Source organism: Corvus kubaryi, unplaced genomic scaffold, assembly GCF_017639235.1.
Source record: "Corvus kubaryi isolate FWS band 111438036 unplaced genomic scaffold, C.kubaryi_AGA036_p1.0 68, whole genome shotgun sequence".
In the NCBI taxonomy this organism is placed as follows: domain Eukaryota; kingdom Metazoa; phylum Chordata; class Aves; order Passeriformes; family Corvidae; genus Corvus; species Corvus kubaryi.
In genome coordinates, this window is record NW_024582056.1 from 2701089 (window position 1) to 2708012 (window position 6924).

The 6924-nt window shown below is 32.6% G+C and overlaps 1 long non-coding RNA gene across 1 annotated transcript in view; it reads right to left on the reverse strand.

Moving 5' to 3' along the window:
• LOC121674493 overlaps positions 1-6388 on the reverse strand; it is a 37160-nt gene extending 30772 nt beyond the window's left edge. Inside the window, exon 1 of the long non-coding RNA XR_006019641.1 lies at positions 6187-6388. This is a non-coding gene — a long non-coding RNA (uncharacterized LOC121674493). The remainder of the gene's footprint in view (positions 1-6186) is intronic.
• Between the last annotated feature and the right edge of the window lie 536 nt (positions 6389-6924).

Genomic DNA, 6924 nt, shown 5'->3' on the forward strand with positions numbered 1-6924 from the left:
TATATTCTTATGTACAGGAATGAATCCTAATTTTTTGGTCTGCTTTGTCTTTCCACATTGAAAATCAAGGAGAATTGTGTTATATAAAATATTTTGTTCATTAAATCATACTGAGAATAAAGGAATAATTAAAATGGAACTGAGAAAATTATATATTTCAAAGTTCAGTAGGCCCCTAAAGTAAAAATATATTTAAAAAATAAGTCCATGTTTCAGATTATAAATATAGAAAAAAAAATATTAATTAACTTTAGAGATCAAATATATCTTTATTAAGGCATAGTCTCTTAGAAAAATAGAATTTTAGTAGAGCCTAAATGAAAAGTTACACCATATGAGTAGAAAACAGTCCTTGCCAATTTTCTTAACTAAAAAGACATTTAATCTATAATTATATTCTCTTATGTTATCCGGTGGTATTATATACTAAACTTATTAAATTTGTATAATTGCAGCAAGTTTAAATTATTTAAGAGAATCCGTATTTCATTCAGTTTAACATTATTATTAAATTTAGAATCTCTTTAGCAGAACTGAGATCAGATGTAAAAATTCTCCCAGGAAAGTGACACCTCCTTTGAGAAATGGTTCTTAGAGCTTGTCATGAATAAGGACAATTAATCTGCTCTTTTAAAATGAACTCAGATCTTAAATCTTAACTTTTACTTTGTATCAAAACACCAAAAGTTTTCATCACATTTCAAATTTTATGAGATTTGGATTTAGATATCTAGTGTCAATATAAGGGTTTAATTATGTTATATTTATATATTGTTGATCTTGCAAGATAATGAGTGTCTACAAGAAATATTGAACAAATTTTAGTCTCATAAGAAGTTAATGAAATTTGTGCTCTTTTCTCAGCAATTTCAGGGCCAGACCCATAATGTTAGAAGTTTATTTCTCACATTAGTCTATCAAAGATTTTGTATTAAAATTTAGTTGAAATATACATTTAAAGAAATAGGTTTTCATTTGAGTTAGGATTGCCTAAGCAGTCAATTTTGATTTGCAAAATTGTAAAATTAAAGGTGATTATTTGTATTATTATTTATATGATTTGTATATCCCTATATTTACCAGTGACTTCTCGCATAAACCTCAATTCATCTGGAGTTCAGGCCCAAGGGAAAAAACAAAACAACAAACCAAACCAAACCAACCAAACAAAAAAAAACCCACACCAAAGAAACCCCAATATATGTATTTTTTCATGATCTAAGTTTTGAAAAATTTACTGCTCTATTTTAGATTATAATAATTTTAAAATATATGAAGACTGGATAGAGGTGAAGGGAATTCTTCCAAATCCTTTTCAGAATTCCTGCCATACCTTTCTCAATCAGTTTCAAAGAAGTTTTTTACCATACATTAAGAACTCTTTTAAAATTATTACACCTTGGGATGTACTCATTCATCACTCTATATGTGCAATCTGTAAACATAAATCGATGTTGCTGTAGAAAAAAAAGTATAATCATTATCAAGCCATATTTTAGAACTATAATACAGAAAAGCCCATTTATTCTATATCTAAAAAAAGTTCTCAATGTCAAGATCTTTTCTGCCTAATGTAATTTTAAAGAAGCTTGATTAACTAAATTTAGAAAAATGTGGACACATTTTCATAAATAATCTTAAAATAGAGAGACTATCCTGTCCTTAAAATCTAGAATTATTTATCTTTAACCCTACATCTTCCGCAAATAGATAACAGTAAAACAGCCAGAGAGAAATTGAAGCACTGTTTACTTGAGAAGGCAGTAGGTGGTTTTTATTTAAGTTTTAATGACTGGCAATTGTCTTATTCTTTTAAATCTCTCTTCTACCTATGAGAACTCTCCTTTTATTTTAATGGGTGTACATCCACATCATTTACCTTCTGAGTGTTTATATGTGCTTTTTTGAGAAACTGTATGAGTAGAAGTTCCTAATTCCAAATGACTTAATTCACATACAGTATAAATAAAACATTGTTATATCCTAATTTGAAGCAGGTGACTTATAAAAATATTCACTATGGGAAATAACATTAACTAGAATAATTATATATAATGTATAAATAAATAAACATTTGTGTTGAATATTACACAGTAATATAGATCTCATTTAGAAAACCAGCAAAAAAAGTGCTATGACTGTGGAAGATTAAAATACAGATCAAAATTACATAAAACATCTGAAAAAAAATAGATTCATAGTTCCCAAAGAATAGAGAATTAGAATTAATATTTAGAGTCAGTTTAAGGGCCATAGATTGGAATATACACAGGAGGTTCAACTATTAACTCAGAGTACGAGGCAGTTTCATCTTTGCCCTGTCACCTGAACAAAAGTTTAGGTGCCTATACTTTATCATGTAGATAACTGCAAGGATTTCAATGTATGATTAAAGGGTAGCAATTGGGTACTGGTAAGATGTGGGTGAAATTGTCATTGATCTGGAAATTTCCCTTCTGGACAACAAAGCCACTCGAACTACTTTCCCAGGCTGATGATTATTATAAATATAGACAATGCATTAGGAACTTATAGTGGAAAGTAGATCACAAAGTTGTTTGCAGAGCATAAATTAGGACAAAAATCTTTAGGTCTAGAGAACAGTGAATTTTTTATAATAGAAAGCATTCCATATACAGTTTTGGAAATTGCATACAAAATGCAAAAAATGCATAGAAGTCTGCATGTGTGTATCAACACTGTTTTCTATGTATAAAAACTTGAAATTTAGTGGCACAATCCAAATAGTTCAGTGAAAGAGAAATGAGAATCTTACTACGTCTGAAAATATGGAAAACTATTCATCTTATTAGTATTGATATTTTTAAAAATAAGAATCTGAAAATGGGATTACTGATAAATAAACTGATTATTCAATCACAACCTTTTTGGAATGTTATTTACTTTGAATACACTTTCAAAGTTATGCAAGGCAGAAATACCGTATAATTCCCAAGGTATTTAAGGCTACTTTTTTTTGCCTACATGCTCGCTTGGTGTTTCTTTTCAGCACAGCTAAATGACAAAGACCTCCCCATTGTAGGATGCACTTAGCAAAGTCGGGGTTATTTACAGGGAAAAAAGTCAAGGGAAATGTCCCAAAAGACAAAGCCAATGTCCTTTGAAGTATATGAGGTGTGAATGGTTGAAGAGCTCTACATAAGGCCTCAGAAACAGAAAATGCAAAAAATATATGTTTATATAGATAAAAAATATCAAGGAGTAGTAGAAGAGTGCAAAGAGGTTGGCTTTTATTTTTTCTAATCTCACTGGTGAAATAACATTTAGACAGTCTGAAGAGTTTAATAATTTTTAGTTTTTGAAAATATAATTGGGCAAAAAAAGAAATAAAGAGAGATTGCAGAAAAAAAAAGAAAAGAAGAGCCATGTATTGTAACTAATCAATGGAGGATAAGATTCCTGGTAAGCAGTACTCTGAGGTCTTGATGTGTTTATTTTATCAAAGAAACGATTCAGTTTGATGTCTGTGCATAAGTATTTTTTTACAAGAACAAAAGTACAGAGTGCTATGTAGTTCTACTACTACCAGAGAAAGTAGCCAAAATAATTAATTTCTGCAAGTTGAAATCAAGTGATCTCAAATGCAAAGAACATCTTTCTTTTCCTTTTGAATGGGCAACCTTTTAAAAAAGTCGTCATTTCCTGACCTGCAAAGGTTAGGCATACAGGTTTAAGCTTGTAACTTTGTAACCTTGCTGAGATGTGAACATGAGGAGAATTTGTGTTCAAACTCCTAGCCTTTCAATTTGTATATACTCACTTTTTTGTTTCTGTTGTTGTTGTTTTTTGGATTTTGGGGTTTTTTTGTTCAGCTTGTCCAGCCTACCTGTACTGTTTCAACTTTGCTCCACAACATCTCCTCTTTCTCCTGGGGACAGTCGGCAAATGAGTTTCGCTTCGTTCCTGAGTTAGGACCCTGAATTCCTCCATTCCCTACCTTGTGCCCTGTTCTTTAAAGACCTGTTTCTTTAAGAGACAAATGATCATGGGAATGAGGTATACCTTCCCCACAGGGAACAGTGTTACACTGTTAAACCTAAAACAAGCTTTGGCCCTGTAAACATTTCCATTCATGCGTTTATGCAATTATTTTCAAAGAAACAATATTACTGAAGTACCAAAAAGCTCCAAGTGCAACACCATAAAAATACATACATTGATGTGACAATTTCTCGTCACACAAGCAAAAACAACTAGATACTTATTATGGGTTTTTAAAAAAAAAAAATATAAAATGAGCTGTCACCATGAACTGTGAATTTGTCTTTTTTGTGTTTCTGTGAAGGTTTTTTTTTGGTATGCACAGCTATCCTCAGTTTTTCTGCTTTGCATTACGGTTATGACATCCTCTACTGCATTGCTTTTTGATAGAAATTCGCAATAATAGTCCTGAGGCCCAATAGCATACTTTGTACTTAAAAAATACGCACTAGATTTCAGGATGGGTCTCGTATTACAAGTCTAGACAAAGTAACAGTTAACCAAATAGCCCTCTCATTTCCTTAAGAACGTGTTTACCTGAGCAGGTGGAGATTGATTTAAACTCTTCTGTGCAGATTCCAAACAGGTCAGAAAAAAAAGATCACCTAAAGTCTGGGGTCTGTATAACTTGATTATTGAGACATTTTGCTATGAAAATTTTCAGGAAGTCAGACACAGCACTAACACAACCATCGGGCTTCCAGGCTTACAACTTGGAGTATGGGCCCACCTTTTTGGGAGGAGAAAGAGACGAACAATCAACACTGTCCGTGAACACTATCGTGAGGAAAAAATCCCAAACAAAAAAAAATAAACAAGCAAAACCCCCTAAAACAACAACACCTAAAAACCTCAGCAAAACAGAAAAGAAGCTAAAGAACTCCCTAAAAACTTTAGTGTTACAACTGATGTCCCTTAATGTTTTGATACAGGCAGCCATCATTAGGAAGATAGGGAATGAGTAATAGGGCAATGATAATGAAACAGTCTTTTTCTCATTCTTTCTACAGCTTTTCTACATATGCCTTAAGGAAGATAAAATGTAATGCAGTTAAGACATTATAAAATAAAAATGAAAAGTCAGTGTAAGCAGTCTGTTATGGAAATTGCCAGACTACCTAAAAATCACCACAACAAGGCGGGAAAATGTATTGAAAAGAATTTTTCTGTGAAAGCAAAGAGGCAAATTTCTACAGATCTTCATTCTACAAGTTATCACTGTAAATGATCATGGATTTACCAATTTACCCAGCATCTCTTACACTTTATCACCAAAAATTTAATTCCTCTCAAATTAAAGAAATGAGAAATATCGTAGTATGCTATTGATGGGTCCTATAGTACCTATTGTGTTATAGTTACTATCATCACCATATATCTCTCTTTTTAGTTTGCATTGCAATAAATTACTTGATTTTTATCTTTTCAAAATAATTCTGGGAAAAAATTTCACACTTGAACAATTTTCAATGATTTCTATAATTCTACATGGCTTTCTTGGGGTCATTCTGGCTCAGTTTTCCATTACCTTTTTTCCATAATATCACATTTTATCACACGTATAAGTCCAATGAGAACTCTTGTTGGTATTATCGTATGAAGTAAGTGATAGACACCTTTGATGTCATCTCTGATAAAAGTAGTTTAATAATGTGCTATTAAAAGGTACACAGAAAAAATTGTGATATAATTTAATGTTCTCCCATCACAGCTTGTAAATGCCTTAATCTTCAAAATTACCACCAGTTTAAACAGTTTGATTCATTTTACAGTTTAGCAGCATTTATGGCTGTAATTTACATGTAGGAACATTTAACATATTTAACAGATTCTTGTTTCCCCCCTCCCGCATATCTCTTATTTTTCTTTGAAAAACCTGTATCTTATGAAAAACACATATCAGCGCTTTCACTTATCTTTACTTGCCTTTCAGGTTGTACAATAAAGCTGTGCAGGTTTTCTGCTACATACAGTAATTCCCTATGTTAGAAACTGAATGTTCCTCCCACACCAAATCCTGAACAAATGCAGTAGTAAAATTTCTTCCCATAATGCTGCAATATGTCAGCTGTCATGCAAAACGTACTTGGAATTTTTTACAGGACAAAAGGTCACAACTCAAACATACTTTATACAGCAGATCTGTTAAGTCTGACACAACCAAACAGGAAAAACTGAACTTACCTTTATCTTACACCTCTTTCCCCTCATGATTCATCCCTTGACAACTCTGTTTATGCAGTCCCTGGTGTAGGCTCACCATGTGTGTAGCCCTAAGCACAGCTCAGAACTAAATGTGTACCACAGGACATCCAGGTAAAAGTAATAGGGGTTTAAGAAAACTTGTGTCTCCCCTTCATCTCTTCAAATGTTAGTTGTCATCCCATTCCTTTAACATGTGATCCATCCCACACACTAGCACTCTATTTCAGTCTAGCTACCAAGAAAAAACAAGGAGACATGCAAACAAACTGTCCCCTCCAGCCCCAACAGACAATCAAATGATTAAAAATAGTGCTAGAAGTACTGAATGGTAGAAAATTACCCTCAATATCAAACATTTCCAAGATAATACCATACCACCATAAAAATATTTACCAGCTCTACCATATTTCCAGTATTTTAGACTCATGAATTCATTGGGATTTTGATGATTATTGCAGAGAAGGAAAATTATCGCAAAATTCAATGTACAAGAGAATACTGCATTAGACTGCATTATTGTAGTTTCCTGTTTGGGCTCACAGAATTTCTCAGCTGCCCTAGTATGCTGTCATGACCCTTCTTCAGGTAAACAGGATAGAGTGCCAGCACAAGCAGATATAAAAGGCTTGAATTCTTGCACCAGTGTGCTAACCAATACAGCTAATCTGAAAATAGTGCAAAAGGTAAGAAACCAGTTTCTCCTTAAGCTCAAAAGGT